Source organism: Palaemon carinicauda, chromosome 14 (genome assembly GCF_036898095.1).
Source record: "Palaemon carinicauda isolate YSFRI2023 chromosome 14, ASM3689809v2, whole genome shotgun sequence".
Taxonomy (NCBI): Eukaryota; Metazoa; Arthropoda; class Malacostraca; order Decapoda; family Palaemonidae; genus Palaemon; species Palaemon carinicauda.
The window spans coordinates 137,968,074-137,988,572 of record NC_090738.1 but is presented as its reverse complement, the minus strand read 5'-3'; the positions used below and the strand labels follow the sequence as shown (position 1 = coordinate 137,988,572).

Below are 20,499 nucleotides of genomic sequence, written 5' to 3'. Positions count from 1 at the left end.
ATACTTTATAAATCATGAATTCCAAATTGTTTTTAACAAATTAATGTTTAAATTATGCTAATAAAGAATTAAACAGAGGCCGTAGTATTTGCTTTAGAGTTGAACTTCTATTCTAACAACAAGTCGACACAAACATACCTGTTCAGTTGCATTCTTGTCCAATGGATACAAATATTTCTCAATGAGGTCCTTGAAGAACTGCACCTCTACACCAGACATGTAATCTACTTCTCCTCTTTTCAAAGCTTTGTCTTCATCCAGTATGGATTCACAAGATCGTCTCTTTCCTCTTTCGGACCTACATATAAATAAAAATGTTGAACCATGAAAAAATACAGGAGTCACTCGTCATACAGTACTTTTATTCCTTTAACGAGTCTGAACGTTATACTTCTAGGCATCGAGAAAAGATGGTTGTTAAAAATTATTTCTTTAATAAAATCTGAATAATTTCAAATACAAGTCTTAAATGAAATAAAAACATCCAACATTTACATTGCTATTGTAAACTGTCAACTTACCTGAATGTTCACTTTCACTGTCACTAAATTCATCATCTAGATTTTCATTGACCGAGCTATTACCATCTGGACGCATAGAATTACGTGGCTGAATTGTAGAGCGTCTTCGAGAACTTGGCTGTATGCCCATATGTCTGCAAGAACATGTGTAAATACTGTAATGTCTATACTGTATAGCATAAATTTACACGAGACACTAAATCATAGAAATTATCTTGGGTCCATAAAGCAATGAATAGATTAGAAATCATATGCATAAACGGATTTTGAGCGAAGCGAAAAATCTATTTTGGGTGAGATAGCCATGGCGTCCTGATGGAAGGTTCCTGTTTGGTAGCTTCCTTGGGTATAAGACTACTAAGATATTCCCAGAGAATTTAACCACAGGTTATCACAGAATTCTAACTTCTGGAGCGAGTATCTCAAAGGTTTCCCTTTAAGACATCGTAATACAACAGGGGACACGCATGTCTGAACGTGCCACATAGCTATCTCCACCCCGAACAGAGTTAATGCTTCGGTGTGTAAGGGCTGAGAATAGCTGGGAGCCGTTCCACAGCTAATCTCACTCGTGGCTACTACTGATACTCGAGACGTAAACAAACGGACGCCATTGCTCTAATGACGTCACGCCCGTCTTTATCCTGACGCCAGTTGCTGCCCATCACCATGATACAATTGTGTAGGGTGGGAACAAAACTGGACGAAGTAGTAGGGAGGGTCCATCAGGACGCCATGGCTATCTCACCCAAAAATAGATTTTTCGCTTCGCTCAAAATCCGTTTTTTGGGCTCAAGCCATGGCGTCCTGATGGAAGAGTACCAGAGAATCAATGTATCGTGGTAGATTTTCCCCCAGTGTTAAGTGCCTAGGCATTGACAAAACAGCAAAGTAATCTTAGGTAAAGAACCATAGGAACGAAGTATCCTGCCCCCCATTGGTAGGAAGTTCCCATGGGCTATGCCGACGTCAAAGTGGTATTGAAGGGCTATTCATCCTGACAGAAGAACTTTTAAGAACTTAGAGATGAAGCAGAATGTTTGATATTTGTATAGGAACATTCTGAATTAGGCCAGTGGTGGTTGGGCACTGTGTATAGAGTTCATCTCTTGGTTATCAGAAGTAAGTATTCGTGTAGGAACCTTACTGAGACAGGGTGAATATAATTTAGGATTAGACATCTTAAATTCTTCATGACCATAAGAGAGGAGGAATAAATAAAACTATGACAGTATGTATTTCATAGTAGGTAGGAGCTGAAAGAGACGCATAAGTAATAAAATAGAAATTTTATTTCACCATGCAGAAATTAAATAATTTACAGCAAAAGTAAAGTTCATTTACAGTAATAATAATGTACATAGAAATAAAGGCTTGCTCTTGAATCTGAAAAGGAATTTCAGGATTAGTAGGTACTCGTTCTCGAGGAACGCAAGTCTTTAAACAACACATCATGCTCAAGGCATGCGGCACTTGTGTGACACTATGACATTTCACCTGGGATAAGAACAGTTATAAAAGCACTAAGTGTTTTTTAGACATCACTATGAATCGCTCAAGGGTCAACATAGGCACCCGAAGAGTTAGAGTCCCAAGTAACTCACTGTTCTACGCAGAGTTAGGTGCAGGTTTCATAACACTACCTGCGGCTACCACAAAATGTTTGACTTCGTGCACTTGTTTCGCATAATGTTTAAAGAAAACACGCGAGGACTTCCAGCCCGTAAAGTTTTTAAGGCTTTCAAAGTCCATGCTCTGAAAGAAGTTCAGAGAAGATGCCACTTTTCTAGGATCATGACCAGCGGGTGTACTGTTCGGATCGCTCTGCGAATGAAGTAGGTGATTTTCGCTCTTAATTGTTTCAGTGACAGGTCGCTGCCCGATGTTTCTCCTTTGAAGAGTTGGCCTCCACCAAAGTTCGAAGTTCTGCGAAGATAGACCTTGAGACTCTCTACTGGACATAGAGAGACATCCTCCTTCAGGGGGCATATTCTCCAAGGGCCCCATCTTTTGGTGGGTAATTCGTTTTTAGCGAGAAACGTCGGATCAGGGGAGAGGGTCACTTCTCCTGAATCGGCAAACAGGATGTGTCCCTCTTCTCTCGATAATGCCACTATTTCGCTGACTCGAGCTCCCGAAGCGAGAGCAAATAAAAATATAACTTTCTGAGTCAGATCCTTGAGGGGGCATGAATCGTTGTCCAAGTTGGAGGCGAAATGGAGTACCTTGTCTAGTGACCAGGAGATCGGTTTCGGAGGGGGTGCTGGGCGTAGGCGAGCACATGCTTTTGGTAATTTGTTAAAGATGTCGTTGGACAGATCAATTTGGAAAGCATATAGAATTGGTCTAGTCAAGGCCGATTTGCAGGTTGAAATCGTATTGGCTGCTAATCCTTGTCCATGAAGGTGAATGAAGAAGGACATACAGAAATCAATGGTGATTTCTTTAGGATTTTTTGCTTTGACAAAGGAGACCCATTTCCTCCAGGATGATTCATATTGCCGTCTCGTGGATTCGGTCTTGTATTCCTCTAGGAAGTCTAGACTTTTCTTCGAGATCCCAAACCTCTTCTTTGCGGCAAGGGAGAGAAAATCATGAGATGAAGGTCCTTGATTTTCGATGATGAAGCGAAGACAGTCGACTTCTGTACTTGTTGAGAGAGAACTGGGCCCGGGAGAGGGATCAGCTTGGGCTGCAGCTCCAGGACCAGGGGGGTACCAGTTGCTCCGAGGCCACTTGGGAGCCACTAGGGCCGCTGTCCCTTTGAAGGTTCTCAGTTTGGAGAGGACTTTCAACAGAAGGTTGGTGGGAGGGAACAGGTATATCTTGGACCATCTGTTCCAGTCCAGTGACATGGCGTCCACCGCTTCTGCTTTGGGGTCCTCGTACGGGGCTACGTACAGAGGAAGTTGATTGTTGTCGCTCGTTGCAAAGAGATCTATCTGAAGTTCTGGGACTTGGTGAGAGATGAAGGAGAACGATCTTGCGTCTAGAGACCATTCCGACTCTATCGGGTTTGTCCGAGATAGAGCATCCGCTGTCACATTGCGGAATCCTTGTAGGTGAACTGCAGACAGGTGCCACTTCTTCTTCTCCGCCAGACGGAAGATTGGGAGAAGCACCTGATTTATCTGGGGCGATCTTGAGCCTTGGCGATTGAGACAACGAACTACCACCGAGTTGTCTAGGGTTAGACGGATGTGGATCGAGGGCGGCGGGGATAACTTCTTCAGAGTTAGAAGGACCGCCATGGCCTCCAAGATGTTTATGTGGAACGTCTTGAATAGTGGAGACCAGGTCCCTTGAGCCTGTTTCAGGTGGGAGTGACCTCCCCAGCCTTCCAGTGAGGCATCCGTGTGGATGTTGAGTGATGGAGGAGGGTGTTGGAGAGGAATGGACCTTTTCAGGGCCTTTGCTTCCGACCACGGCTTTAGGAGGCGTCGAAGTCTGTTTGGAAGCCGTCTCTTGAGGTCTCTTCGAGCGATGGATGCCGAGCGTCTCCAGACTCCCGCGGCATCCTTTAGCTGTGCACGAAGCACTGGGTTTGTCACTGAGGCGAATTGTAGAGAGCCTAGAACTCGTTCCTGCTGTCGTCTTGAAATGCGTTTGGATTTCAGTAGTCGCTTGACAGACCCTGCTATTTCCTTCCTTTTCTTCTGGGGGATGGAAAGGCGGTGTGACTGAAGATTCCAGTGGATTCCCAACCACTGAAACTTCTGAGCTGGAGAGAGGCGAGATTTCTTCTCGTTGATCTTGAATCCCAGGTGTTCTAGGTACTGGGTAACTTCGTTGCAAGACTTTGCACACTCTTCGGGCGATGGAGCCCATACTAGCCAGTCGTCGAGGTAGGCCATCACCTGGACGTTTCTTAGGCGGAGCTGTTGTACTATGGCATCCGCCAGTTTTGTGAAGATCCGCGGGGCCACATTGAGGCCGAATGGCATGGCCCGGAAGGCGTAGCTTTTCCTTTGGAGTCGAAATCCTAGGTAGGAGGAAGCGTGATGGTTCATTGGAATGTGCCAATAGGCATCCGCCAGGTCTATAGAGACCGTGTAGGAACCTTGAGGCAGAAGGGTCCTTATTTGTTGAAGCGTCAGCATCTTGAACTTGTTGTTCTCTATGAACTTGTTGAGGGGGGATAAGTCCAGAATGACTCTGAGTTTGTCTGAGTCCTTCTTGGGAACGCAAAACAGTCTCCCTTGGAACCTGGTGGACTTTACCTTCCTTATCACCTTCTTGTCCAAGAGGTCTAGAACATATTCTTCCAGAAGGGGGGTCGATTGCTGGAAGAAACCGCTGGAAGATTGGGGTGGTTGCGTCCAACTCCAGCCTAGACCGTTCTTGATGATGCTGTGTGCCCAGGGATCGAAGGTCCAACGATCCTGGAATTGGCGGAGTCTTCCTCCCACCGGAAGCACTTCATTGCTTCTGGTGTCCCGAGGACTTGTTGCCTCGGCCGCTAGCTCCCTTTCCTCCTCTACCTCTGGAGGGACGACGAGATGCGTCTCTGCTTGCACCCCTGAACGAGCCTCTACCTCTGGCATGAAAGGTAGTGGATGGTTGCTCAAAGGCAGGGGTGAAGACCGGTGACTGTGACAACACCGGTTGGGGGACCAATTGAAAGGTCTGTTGTGGTTGGGCAACCACTTGGGAGGTAGCGGGTCCCGGAAACTGACGTCGTTGCTGACGTTGCTGGGGTTTTGGTTTTTGAGGTTTTCTCTTAGGCTGAGGTCCTTCGTCCTGAGAGGGTTTCCTTTTTCTGGACATGCCCCACTTGTGGAGAAGGTTCCTATTCTCCGTGGCGGCTCTGTCAGTTATTTCCTTGACCAGGTCAGAAGGAAACAGGTGCTTTCCCCAGATGTTGGAGGAAATCAGCCTCCGGGGTTCGTGTTTCACGGTGGCACCGGTAAACACGAATTCACGACAGGCTCTACGAGCCTTTATGAAGTGGTACAAGTCCTTCATTACTGTCAGTAAGTGGGATTTGGCTAGTACCATGTAGTGATCTGGTACTCTTGTGTCACAGGCCATCACATCCAGTTGGACTTGATGAGAAAGAGATGCCGCAAGCCTCTCCTTCGTGTCTTGTTCCCGGCGAAGGAGATGATCGTTGAGCTTAGGGAGGTCTTCATTAAACTGACGTCCGGCGACGTCAGGATCGAGCCTTCCCACGACGAAAGTATGCTGAACATCTTTCCAGTGTCGAGCGTCAGGGGGGGTCACGATGGAGAAGGGTCTGCACTCCTCCAGTGCAGGGCAGGGTTTCCCTTCTTCCGCCGCTTTAAGGCATGCAGCTAAGGCCTTTTTCCAAGAAAGGAAGAACCGCATTGTCAGGTGCAACGTACGTAGGATGCTTCTTGCTCAAAGCCGGAAGCTTAGAGCAGGTAAAGCCCCTACTCTTAAATGCGGAGGCTAGCATAGCCTGGGCCTTTGCGAGATCGAACACTATCTCTTCTTTAGGTTCGGTCTCTTCCTTCGAGGCAGGTTCGGAACGAAGCCGGACGTAACAGTCCGGGTAGGGCCTCGAAGCTTGGGAAGAACTCCACATCTTCCAACGGGACCGTGCCGATCTTGTCACTAACAAAGATTCTGCCGGTCGCAATAACCATATGCTCTGCATACCTCCACGGGTTGGCATGAGAGCAAGCTGGAGATCCTTGACCGAAATCTTCTTCGGTTCTCTGGATCCAATCATCGACCTGATGGACTCCTGGTTCTCCTTCAGCCTGTCGTCCATGACGGCTCTAATCAGCTGGATCAGTTCTTGGGTAGAAGAGGAAGGATCCGGAGTTGAGGAGGTAGACGGAACAGACATTTCCGTCGGTGTAGGAGTAGGAGGAGGGATGGACGAGGGAGCAGCTCCAAGCTCCGACTCGGTGTACTCCACCTTGTCTTCGTCTCTTCGGCTCCTTGAGCCATAAGCGTCTTCTCCGTGTCTTCCGAGACGTCTGAGATCTGTTCATCATCCTCGGAATCTAAACGACACTCGTGCATGGACTGAGCCATGACCACATCAGGTTCCACCGTAATTTGGACAGTGGGGATTGTATCTTTTGGTACCACTGAGTCAGAGGAGGCCTTAGGGAACAACAGGGACCTCAGTTCTTCGGTGGCCAGGTACGGTCCAGTAGCATTTTTCTGAAAGCCACGCACCCACTTGCGCAGCTTTTCACGAGAAATGTCTCTAACCTCCGCTGAGGGAGGGTTATGGAAGGCCTCAACTAGGTGGGCCTGGCAGACCGTACAATCCAGTGGATTCCAAAACTTCAAGTCCCCTTTCTTGTCTGCACAAGGGCGTGAGTCCTGCAAGCCGTTATGCCCGTAAAACTGCGGGCGTTTCACAGCGCAGAAGGCGAAGTCACACTTCATCTGCTCCTCCTGTGGAAGAAAGAGAAAATGAGTATGGGGGAGTCATAAGAATGGCTCTTAAACTAAGTTAATATTAATCATTAATTTTAACTTAAAGAAGGTGTGATGCATAGAGAATGAAAACAGTAAAGGAGAACATGCTCCATGCATCCAGCCCGGCTGGTTACCACAAGCTTGGTCCTGGATAATCCAAATGACCGAGATCATTGGATATAGTTTCCTAGAATTCCTAGTATTTTGGAATTCCATGGAAAACCAAGGACAAGATTGGGATCGAATTCATTCGGTTCCCAGTTAAGAGCCAGAAGGCCTCATTAAAGGGTAACTGCTTCTGGCAACCAGCCGCGCTAAGATGCACATAGCCTGCTGGAAATAGAAGAATGCAAAGAGACAGCATGATCACTAATAGAGCAGTACTAGGTACTGATCTTAATAGCGGAAGCAGCTTATCTGTTTGCGATATAGGGCTATCCTAGTCTTATGATAGCTACAGTAAGGGGGTGCAAGTATTCTTGACGCCTCCGGGGCATCCGGCAAGCCGCCGGCATGCGGAGCTCGCTCCAGCATAGATTCTGGCATTAGAACAGACGATTTTCAAAAGTCAGTTTAAATACCAGGATGGCGGCCGCCGGCACAACGGCGGCACGCCGGCAGGAAGCGGCGGCTCCGGCAGTCGGAGGATGCCAGGTTGGTGACTGGGATAAGGATGGTAAAGGCAGTATCGGGTTGCCGCAGTATATGCCGGCACTCCGGTGATCGACCGGCAAGCGGACGATTAGATAGGAGTAGGAGAGCCGGCCGGTGGTAGCCGGCGGCAGCCGGCAGTCCCTCGGTACACGGGGGGCTGGCGGCAAGGGTAGGGAAGTCACCAAATAGGAGGCAGGTATTGCCGACAGTAGAGGCGGCAAGAGACCGGCACCCAGATAGAAAGAGAGACAGGAGGGAGGGGGAAAGGGATGCAGGAAGTACCGTCAGGGTTCCAGACATCCCTCCCCCCTCCCTGAGGGGGTGTACCCATGATAGAGGCAGTCTCTAACATCCATGAGCAGGGGTCACTAGGGACCGGGAGCTAGGTAGCCCAAGGGAGGGCTAGGGAACACCCAAGAGGGGGGGGGGGGGAGACTCCCATATGCAGAACTATACTAGTAACTAACCTTATAGGACACTATGAGGGTATATGTACCAGAGTGGACTGCACAAGGAAGCTCGGGGTAGCCCTACTCTTCCACCCTAAGGAGGAGTTGTAGGACAGGGGACAGATGAGTATAAACTAACCTAAGCATAGGCTAGGCTATACAAGAGATAGGTGGGAGGGAGAAGAGAGAAGTCTTCCCAGGAAGGGTTTCTGTACCAGAGCGGCCACTAAGGGAAGGGAGGACACTCCCTAACCTAAGATCACGCTGATCGGCTAAAACGGGTGCAAGAGTACCGTTTCAGCATGGAACAGAGAAACCTTCCTAACCCGACCTAGAACAGGCAAAAAGTCCTGAACTAGGCAAGGAAGAAGACATATCGCTATCGCAGGAAAGTCATAGACTATCCTAGCCATAGAGGTAGGCTAGCCTAACCTCACTCTCAGACGCAGCCCTAAAGGGGGTTCATTCCTTTAGGGAGGACAGAGAGGCGATATATACTCTATTAGACAATTAATCCCTTAACTCAGAAAAGGGATCAAGGCTAAATAGAGGAATGCCAAGGCAGGGGATGAAGGAAGCATATAGGGGTCCTAATATTAGGTTAGGCTAGAAAGAATCACTGACTAGCCTATCCCCTATATGGTCCCCTGAAGGCGAAAACATTTGCATCACTGTCAAAAGTATTGTAAAATAATAATGCCACTATCTTCATAACTTAGTCTAGGATCACTAATAAATCATGCATGAACACTTGTATGTAGGCTCCTGGCCTGGGGGCTATAGTAGCCGACTGGTATGAGGTCAATCGATGACCGATAAAAAGCGTCTAAACACGATATAAAAGTTCCTAGCTATGAAGACTAAATAAACTAATGTATTCGATTAGTATATAATGCCGGAAGCGTTGTTGTGGCTAACTAAATAAGACATGCAAAACAACAACGACGCCATAAAATGGCGGGTCCGGTAGAGGCACAGCTCTGCCACAAAAACATCAATTATTTCGCAAAATAATATTTACTTTACGGCCAGAGCTTAATTAAACAATACTGGAACCTTGTACTCAACTTTCCAGAAGAAGGCGAGGCTGAAGGTAACGACATAGCGAAGATGCAAAGCGATAAAGATAACACAAGGGAAAATCCGTCTAAGTAGGGCAGCTACTAAACAAAGGATGAAGACGGGCGTGACGTCATTAGAGCAATGGCGTCCGTTTGTTTACGTCTCGAGTATCAGTAGTAGCCACGAGTGAGATTAGCTGTGGAACGGCTCCCAGCTATTCTCAGCCCTTACACACCGAAGCATTAACTCTGTTCGGGGTGGAGATAGCTATGTGGCACGTTCAGACATGCGTGTCCCCTGTTGTATTACGATGTCTTAAAGGGAAACCTTTGAGATACTCGCTCCAGAAGTTAGAATTCTGTGATAACCTGTGGTTAAATTCTCTGGGAATATCTTAGTAGTCTTATACCCAAGGAAGCTACCAAACAGGAACCTTCCATCAGGACGCCATGGCTTGAGCCCAAAAAAGATACTACTGTATCTAGATGGTACAGTACTGTATATAGTAATTTCATAATACTGTGCTATACAGGCTTGTGGAATAATTCAGACAGGTTGAAAGTATGAAAACTGGATATTATTTTAGGGGAGGACTCAGAGATCATGTTGGGTAAGAGTTCTATTGCTGTAGGATAAACTTGGGCACAACATTTTATCTTATTTCTCTTCCTCTTGTTTTTTTGTAGTTTTTATATGAAAGATCTATTAAACGTTGTTACTGTTCTTAAAATATTTCATTTTAATTGTTCATTACCTCTCTTGTAATTTATTCATTCCCTTATTTCCTTTCCTCACTGAGCTATTTTTCCCAGTTAAAGGTTTTGGGCTTATAGCATCCAGGTTTTCCAACTAAAGTTGTAGCTTACCTAATAATAATAATAATAATAATAATAATAATAATAATAACATAATCGTCTCTACAGTACTTACGATTCAATAGTTTCAAATCGTTTCTTCAGGATTTCCAAGGAGTTGGCAATACTGGCTAGTTGGTGCCGTTATAGTATGTTACCTACCTTTTTGGATCTGTTATAGTATGTGGCCTACCCGGTTTGAATGTGTCCTACCTAAGCCGGTTTGAATGTGTCCTACCTAAGCCGGTTTGAATGTGTCCTACCTTAGAGAAGCTAACTTAAAAAAACCCACCTAACCTATGCTAAAAGCCGGTGTCCTTACCTACGAGTACGACGGGAGAAGCTAACTTAAAAAACCCACCTAACCTATGCTAAAAGCTGCGCCCCCCCCCCCCCCCTTACACAACATTAACATTGACTACATAGTTAAATACTGAAATCCATGTGTACTTACATGATCAATATTCGTAATAACAGTATGTAGGCCACATACTATATCAGAGACAAAATTCCGTAGGCCACACTCGAAAGGTAGGCCACATACTATAACGGCACCGGCTAGTTGTTGTTGCTCATTGCTAGGCTTTGGATGTACACAACACATAAGTTTGAAAAGCCCAGCAAAAGACAACTCAATGGAGCCCTCGTCTTCATCAGCTGAAGCATCCCTATGAAGGAAGCTCAGGAATCCTTCTTTCTTCTTCATTTTCTTGGCCTCTTCTAATGCTTTACGCTCGGCTTCGAGTTCCTATGTTTAGTTATGAAGAATGTTATAAAGAGGAATTGATGCTGAAGCGTATTATGTATCAGAACTACAGTATAATGATCAATAATAATACCATTATATCGTAATGGAATAAAACGATGAGAGAAATAAATAACTAAAAAATTAAAGCATTAGTATAGGCTACAATTTCCAGTAATAAATTCTCATCCTATTATAAATTATTCTTTATCATGGGTACAGTTTAAGCAAGAATATTCTGTATACTGTTTATGATATGGGTAAAAGGTATTGCATCATATTCTTAAATTAGCACTACATGCTACTAAGCTTACAATTTTGAACAGATATAAACATACGTCCCATGGACGCAATTGTGCACCCATATATTTCTTTGTAATTAAAACCATTACAGGTTCAATGAAAATGTTCTGATTAAAAGTTAGAAGGTTATTCTTTATTTCATTATAAACTAAGATTATTTTCCTTACTGAAATGTCCAATCATAATTGCCTTTCCAATAATAAATAATCAGATTTCAAGAGTGAAAAGAGTAACCCTATATATATTCAACTTGATCAGCAAAACAGAATATTGTACCTCTCTGGTCTTTTTCCTCATTTTCGCTGCAACTTCTCGCGTCCCCCACGAGACATTATTGAGATTGAAACAAGAATAGACCACCAGCAGAAGATACATAGATGAACAAGCAAGTAATAGACTAGTCCGCACGGGAGGCAAAGGATTTCTTTCGGATGCATTAATCCTGTTATTACAAAAGATCCGGAAGTTGCCAAAAAGAATATAGATGTTGGTGTATCCCAGCCCTCCTCTGCAAACTGTAGCATCATGCCCACTATGACAACAATCATCACCAAGGCATAACCAGCCGAAAGGATGTAGGCAAAGGAAATCTGCATGCAATTGTAATTATACCAAAGGTTAGTAAGTGTAATAAGAACAAAATTTTAAGATTATGTTATTCCTTTACACACCTGATGTTTATATTACTTTTCTCTTTATGCTCGGTTCTATCGACACTTTCATTACTTTTATACATCAGTGGCTGACATTAACCATTAAAATATCCTATTACTTCACTAGAGGCTTAAGTCTTTTGAAGGGAAGGAAAACAGGAAACTTTTTAGCAGTTTTATGGGTACAATAAATGTTGATGAAACCGAGCTTTCGAGAGAAACAATACGAATAACAGGGAAGATTCATAGAGATAATTATAAACCTATAACTAAACATGCATTAAAATAAGCCTATTTAGTTTTAAAATGGGTTATTTAGCATCAGGGGAGCAGTATTCTAAACTTCACATTACTATACAAAATACTGTACTGTAGTGTAGTGAAATCTCTCTTGACTGCTGAAGGCACGGATACTTTAACACATGCTCATCACGAACTACTTTTAATTTTGTTACAGAGTAATAAGACTTCAACAGATGCGGGTTGTGTTTGTGCTGTAAATGTACTGGAACTAGTATTATGTACTGTTATTTCAGTGTGGCTTTAACAGAAAAAAATAGTAAAATTTCAGTTTAACTTTTAGTTCCATAACACAGAAAAATGGGGAGCAAGAAATTTTTGTTTACAAGGGGAAGAATAAAAGAAAAAGATCAAAAAATCAATACATCTTAGGTATGAAATGATATTAATTTTTCATTAAAAAGATAACCAATTTACTAAAGCTTAACCAAAGGATTTATTCTTAAACAAGAGATTATAACTGAAGCACTAGAAATTTGAACTTGGACAACTCGGACAATGAGTATAAAGCAGAAAGCAGAGTCACTGGAAGCAAAGGGGATTCGGGAAAGAATCTTTATTGAGTCAGTAGTGTACTGGACCAGGTAATGCACATTGTCAGCAGTAAACATCAAAATTATTATATACTTTTTGCTCAGTGTAATAAGTCAAACTATTTCCTGGTCAGTAAATTGGATTCTTTAACCTTGCATGATAGAAAATTGAGGCCTAATTAAAACATTGTCTACATTACTTTTCTGGCAAGTAATGTACTCGACTCGACTCAGCTCTGTCAAACCCATCTAAATTTTTAGACCTTAGTCTATTTTCGAGTAATTAGACACAAAATTCTATGTAATGGAATCTTCCCAACATGCTCCAACAATAAAACTTAGTATTTTTAGTCAAATCTTTCAAAATCTTTGTATTTTCCTTGTGAGATCCCATTCAGTTGGTTTGACGAATATGAAAAAATATATTGCTCAAAATTCTCAAAACTTAAGTCTTTCAGTTTTTTTCTCATTAATTTTGACCCAATTTTCTAATGAGCAGGGTCTCATATATAGAATTTTTTGGTTCCAGAGAGATGTTTTTATGTTATAGAAATAACTGTACAGTATAGCTGGTTCATTTTACGAGAAAAAATGGAGCTACGATGAGCTGATGATTGGTGTTGTGTGTAATCAATTCTTTAAGGTACAACAAGTATTTTAAGTACACTGAATATGAGTAAATTCTACACTGTAGTCAAAATATTAAGCAGAAAAGTATAGACAACACAAGATGAATGCAGACTGGAGAGACTATGCAAGAGAAGGACTTAGCACATAATTTATACATACAGTATACTGCATTAGATAAATGTTACTGTAGAATCATGCAGTACATTCAACCTGAAAAAAAAACACTTAGATTTTGCACTACAAGCTTCATTGCTTTTGCATGCATTTTCTGTGTCTAAATAACTAAACAACATTCAGATGCAACTCCTATGGGGTTAAAGATAAGCATCCTAGTAAACAAGAGTAAAACTAACCGCTTCCTGACATTTTGCGAAATGCCTGTTCCCTCCACCAATACGTTCGTAACAGCTAACCTCATGCCCATGTTTGCGTACAAACTAACATTTGTACAAACCTTTTTGGTCTTCTTTGTGGCTATTTCTCTTGTACCCCAAGAGACATTGTTGAGATTGATAAGGGAATAGATGATCAAGAGGAGGGGTACATAGATGGAATGGACAACAGATACAATAGACCAGGGATAATACATTTAAACTCTTGAGGATGCATACAAGCAGCTATGAAGAAGCTGCCACTCAATGCTATCAAGAAAATGGCAGACGGAGAACCAATGCCGTCCTCGCCTAACTGGAGAGTTGTACCAACGATGACAGCCATCATAATGAGTGCATAAGAAGCAGACAAGATCTGGGCTACCACTAACTGTTTCCATTTAAACAAATGATGAAATGTACCACAGTTTTCCCACACACAAACATACCATGGAAAAGACAGAAAAACATACCATACATTAATGAAAACATTGACAAAAACAAACATATAAAACAAGGCTTTGATAACATAGCATGTTAAATTAACTATACTGATACTCAGCAGAAATTAACATGGAGTCAAATTCTATATATGTTAGTTTAATTTATTACAGTAAAGTTATCTGAAACTTGTATTATGTAATATTATGTAACTGAAACAAAAGTTAATATGCTAAAAAAGATTTCCATCATTAATAACATTGGTTTTCATGTAATAATAAGTACAGTACTACAGTATATATATATCAACTACTGATTGCTGATTTAAATTGCATACTTTACCTGAATGTCAGACTTCAGTGTGAAACAAACCACCATGAAGAGGAAAATAGGAATGATGTTGTACTGGAACGAAAGCCAGTTACCGATACGGAAAGCAGCGACAAAAGCACCCACCAACATAAGGAAGATTGTGCCTGGGCCAAGAATTGTACCAGCCATCAACATAGTCTGAAAAAGTAAAATGTTATTTTCATTAGTAAAATAAATTTTTGAATATACTTACCCGATAATCATGTAGCTGTCAACTCCGTTGCCCGACAGAATTCTACGGAGGGATACGCCAGCTATCACTATACTAGAAGGGGGTGTACTCACAAGCGCCACCTGTGGCCAGGTACTACAGTACTTGTTGTTGACGCCACCTCACTTTTTCCTCGGTCCACTGGTTCTCTATGGGGAGGAAGGGTGGGTCAATTAAATCATGATTATCGGGTAAGTATATTCAAAAATTTATTTTTACTAATGAAAATAACATTTTTCAATATTAAACTTACCCGATAATCATGTAGCTGATTCACACCCAGGGGGGTGGGTGAAAAACCAGTGTACAAGACTAAAGGATAGCTAAGTATCCCGTATTTCATAAAATCAGTTATCCACAATAACAATGAAATAATAAGTACCTGGTAAGAAAGTCGACTTGAACGTTACTCTGCCTTTAATAAGATCGTCTTCCTTACTGAGCGCAGCGTTCCTCTTGGAAGGCTGAATCAACTCAAAGGTGCTAAAGTATACAGGGCTGCAACCCATACTAAAGGACCTCATCACAACCTTTAACCTCGGCGCTTCTCAAGAAAGAATTGACCACCCGCCAAATCAACAAGGATGTGGAAGGCTTCTTAGCCGACCGTACAACCCATAAAAAGTATTCAAGAGAAAGGTTAAAAGGTTATGGGATTATGGGAATGTAGTGGCTGAGCCCTCGCCTACTACTGCATTCGTTGCTACGAATGGTCCCAGGGTGTAGCAGTACTCGTAAAGAGACTGGACATCTTTGAGATAGAATGATGCGAACACTGACTTGCTTCTCCAATAGGTTGCATCCATAACACTCTGCAGAGAATGGCTCTGTTTGAAGGCCACTGAAGTAGCCACAGCTCCCACTTCATGTGTCCTTACCTTCAGCAAAGCAAGGTCTTCTTCCTTCAGATGAGAATGTGTTTCTCTAATCAGAAGCCTGAATAGTAAGAAACTGAGTTCTTAGAACTTGGAAAGAAGGTTTCTTGATAGCACACCATAAGGCTTCTGATTGTCCTCGTAAAGGTTTAAGACCTTTTTAGATAGTACCTAAGAGCTCTAACTGGGCAAAGTACTCTCTCCAGTTCATTCCCCACCAAGTTGGACAGGCTTGGGATCTCGAACGACTTAGGCCAAGGACGTGAAGGAAGCTCGTTTAGCAAAAACCGAGCTGCAAGGAACATGTAGCCGTTTCAGATGTGAAAACAATGATCCTGCTGAAGGTGTGGATCTCACTTACTCTTTTAGCTGTTGTCAAGCACACGAGGAAAAGAGTTTTTAATGTGAGGTCCTAAAAAGAGGCTGATTGGAGAGGTTCAAATCTTGATGACATAAGGAACCTTAGGACCACGTCTAGATTCCAGCCTGGAGTGGACAACCGACGTTCCTTTGAGGTCTCAAAAGACCTAGGGAGGTCCTGTAGATCTTTGTTGGTGGAAAGATCCAAGCCTCTGTGGCGGAAAACCGCTGCCAACATACTTCTGTAACCCTTGATCGTAGGAGCTGAAAGGGATCTTACTTTCCTTAGATATAACAGGAAGTCAGCAATCTGGGTTACAGTGGTACTGGTTGAGGAAACTGCATTGGTCTTGTACCAGCTACGGAAGACTTCCCCTTGAGACTGATAGATTCTGAGAGTGGATGTTCTCCTTGCTTTGGCAATCGCTCTGGCTGCCTCCTTCGAAAAGCCCCTAGCTCTTGAGAGTCTTTCGAAAGTCTGAAGGCAGTCAGACGAAGAGCGTGGAGGATTGGGTGTACCTTCTTTACGTGGGGTAGACTTAGAAGGTTCACTCCTAGAGGAAGAGTCCTGGGAATGTCGACCAGCCATTGCAGTACCTCTATGAACCATTCTCTCGCGGGCCAGAGCGGAGCCAACCAACGTCAGCCGTGTCCCTTTGTGAGAGGAGAACTTCTGAAGTACCCTGTTGACAATCTTGAACGGCGGGAATGCATACAGGTCGAGATGGAACCAATCCAGCAGAAAAGCATCCACGTGAACTGCTGCTGGGTCTGGAATCGGAGAACAATACAACAGGAGTCTCTAGGTTATCGAGGGTAGCGAACAGATCTATGGTTGGCTGACCCCACAGGGCCCAAAGTCTGCTGCAAACATTCTTGAGAAGGGTCCACTCTGTGGGGATGACCTGACCCTTCCGGCTGAGGTGATCTGCCATGACATTCATACCGCCCTGAATGAACCTCGTTACCAGTTAGCTTTCGATCTTTAGACCAGATGAGTAGGTCCCTTGCGATCTAGAACAACTTCCACGAAAGAGTCCCTCCCTGCTTGAAGATGTAAGCCAGGGCTGTGGTGTTGTCAGAGTCCACCTCCACCACTTTGTTAAGCTGGAGGGACTTGAAGTTTATCAAGGCCAGAATAACCGCCAACAACTCCTTGCAATTGATGTGAAGTGTCCTTTGCTCCTGATTCCATGTTCCCGAGCATTCTTGTCCGTCCAAAGTCGCACCCCAGCCCGTGTCTGATGCGTCCGAGAGGAGACTGCGGGGTCTGTGTTCTGAACAGCCAAAGGTAGACTTCCTTGAGAAGAAAGCTGTTCTTACACCACGCGAGAGAAGACCTCCTCTCTTCGGAAACAGGAACTGAGACCGTCTCTAGCGTCATGTCCTTTATCCAGTGAGCAGCTAGATGATACTGAAGGGGGGGGAGGTGGAGTCTCCCTAACACGATGAACAGGGCCAGCGATGAAAGTGTCCCTGTTAGACTCATCCACTACCTGACTGAGCATCGGTTCCTTCTCAGCATGCTCTGGATGCATTCTAGGCTTGGAAGATCCTTGGGGCCGACGGAGAAGCCCGAAAAGCTCGACTCTGAAGATCCATACCCAAGGAGACAATGGTCTGGGATGGGACGAGCTGAGACTCCTCAAAATTGACCAGGAGGGCCCAGTTCCGTGGTCAGATCCATAGTCCATTTGAAAATCTCCAGACAGCGACGACTTGTGGGAGCTCTTAAAAGCCAGTCGTCTGACGGAGCCGGACACAAGATCATGGTACTGCTGCACAGTCTGTGAACTGTCAACCATGGGCAAGCGAGGAAGTACAGTGACAACCCGAATCTGTCTAGACTGTCTGGGTCGTACAGACAACTCCTTATCGGGTTGCTGAGGTTGCCGCACTGCGTCACAACAAGTCACTTCTGCTGGTTGTTGAACGTCTTCCCCGTGACACATTGACTCCGTAAACAAAAATCCTCTAACAAGGACTAAGCTTGGACTGCATGTCTTGCAACACAGCTCAAGGTCTATGGGAGCAGGTGTGGTAACAGACGGGATTAGCGACTGAAGTGGAACCATTACCTTCCCTGGAAGCATGTTATGCTTAAATAAAAGTCCATAGGAGGGCTACGCAGCTAAAGGCTCCCTCCAAATGACAGAGTCCTCAAGGGATATCAGAAGGAGGGAGAAAAGAACTTTCTCATCTACAGGGACCATATCCTAGAAAAGCTAAGTTCTCTCAGTGAGGGTTTCACTGGTGCAAAAGCAGCAGACTAGAAGGCAACGTTATGAAACTGCTTGACAGTCTAGTGAGTTGGCAACAACCAAAGATGTGTGACTGAGAAGCATGCGGTAAGGTAAGCAGAGCATGTTGTATGCAGAGTATGCTGTATGCAGAGCATGCTGTATGTAGAGCATGTTGTATGCAGAGCATGCTGAATGCAGAGCATGCTGTATGCAGAGCATGTTGTATGCAGAGCATGCTGAATGCAGAGCATGCTGTATGCAGAGCATGTTGTATGCAGAGCATGCTGTATGCAGAGCATGCTGTATGTAGAGCATGTTGTATGCAGAGCATGCTGAATGCAGAGCATGCTGTATGCAGAGCATGTAGTATGCAGAGCATGCTGTAAGCAGAGCATGCTGTATGTAGAGCATGCTGTAAGGTAAGCAGAGCGTGTGCATGGCGTTTAACATTTCTCAGAAATTCCATGACCAGTGCTAGAGTGCTTTATGCATGCTTGCATGGGGTTTTAATATCAACATAATATTTACCTTACATTCATAACTCATGATTCATATTTTTGCCATATTTTGCGATATGTTAAAAATATATTGCAAGGAATACAAATATATTTTTATAAGTAATACAAATAACCTCCATTATCATAATGTTTGAAAATGGAGGTAAGGTATGCTGAACAGCAGAGTCAGAACGAGCTGGAACAACAATAGTTGTGGTTTCCTCTTCAAGACTCTGTTGAGGGAACACCTGAGGCTCAGTCTGCAAAGGCTGATCAAAAGAAGTAGCAGAAGGTAGGCGCATGGGTGGAGGAGGCTGACTCCTGGCATGAGTGGCTGAACTCAAGGGTTGCGCTTGCTGAGTGGTTGGCGGATGCGCAGTAGCAAGTTCCTGAGGAACGAGTTGAGGTTCCTGCGGTGTGAGCTGAGAGCGAAAAGGTAGTGGCTGCGCAGAACGCAGTAAAAGTCTCGCAAGTTGAGGCTCCTGAGGCGCAAGGCTAAGGTGTTGAGGTGCTTGCCTTGAGGAGGGTTGAGCTCGCTGCAGCGAGAGCTGAGGAGACTGACTCATGGATGGGAGAGGTTGTGTACCTCAAGCGAGTGTTGCCTCACTGGTGGAACAGCAAGTGGAAGCGGAGGAAGAGAGGTATAAGCCTCCTGTTCCCATTGCTGAGGTTGCCTTAAGGAAGGCGGAGGGAGCTGCACACCACTGGGATCAGTAAACTCATAACGTGGCTCAACATCGTACGCTTGGCAGGCGGTACTGCGGTCAGGCGGAGCGAGCGCAGGCGAAGCGAGCGCAGGCGGAGGGAGCGCAGGCGGAGCGAGCGCAGGCGGAGCGAGCGCAGGCGGAGGCGCAACCTTCTCAGCCCGACACTCACGCATCAAGACCGAAAGTTGTGACTGCATGGACTGCAGTAGAGTCAACTTGGGGTCGGCAGACACTAAGGTCTGCTGAGGTAAAGCCTTAACAGCAGAGATCTGTTGCGGCAGAACCTTACTCCTCTTAGGCGGAGTGCATTCAACTGATGACTGCGGCGAGTCAGAGCTAACCCAATGACTGCATCCGGGTTGTTGAACTCTAACTTCGTACGTCTGGCATAGGTCTGGACTTTACGTTTAAGAGGTCTTGAGACCTGAGACCAGCGTTTTCTCCCCTAAATTTCTTCTGCAGACGAGCAAAATAAGGGCTCAATCGTCTGCGGGTGGGAGTGACGGTCTCGGTAAGACACGCCCGCAACCACCGAGGATACTTCTGTGCGCCGATCAAGGCCTGCTGACCCTTTTGCCCTTCGACATTGCTTCTCCCCTGGGCTTGGGAGCTTGCAAGAGGTCCCGGACTGGGAGAACGACTGGCACGCACAGAAGTACCCTCACGCACAACACTGACACACTTTGTGCTAATCACTTATCACTTTGATTTTCTGTTTGCACTTATTTCACTGAACTCGAAACTTTAAGTGGTTTGTACCTGAAACACGCAATTCTATCCTTTCTCAAAAGTTAGTAATTGCGAAACAGAATAACAATGTAACAGAAAAATCTAATGAAAGATAAATAATTCAGTGGCTGGAAAGAGGACTAAACACTAGATCACTCTAGAAACGTTTACCTTCTTCCCCTAAAGAGACTAGGGAGAAGAGCAAAACGATAACAACGTTACTCGCTTGAATGAAACGTTTATCCTCCTCTTTCTCCCTCCGTCTCTATCTCTCTCTCTCTCTCTCTCTCTTGACTTAGAACCTGAGAGAAGAGCCCAATCATATATATCGTTAAAACATATTATTGTTAAAGGAAAAAACTGAAATATTTCCCAAAATGAAAAGTTCCTTTATTAGGATTAAAACCATTAAGTTAAGAAAGAATGAACAAAACGCTAGACACGGTTACTCTTACTGCAACGTGAAACCGTGAAAATTCTTTCTCTATCGTAACGATAGAACGCAAGTTGAACGTTCTGAACGTCAACAACTGCAGAGACAAAACAAAACGTTAGTTCAACTTTGAAAACAGTACGAGACTATCAAA

The 20,499-nt window shown here is 44.3% G+C and overlaps 1 pseudogene; it reads right to left on the bottom strand.

The window, feature by feature from the left end:
• Positions 1-219: 219 nt before the first annotated feature.
• The window catches only part of LOC137653056 (uncharacterized), an 87,777-nt pseudogene continuing 67,497 nt past the window's right edge, over positions 220-20,499 (bottom strand).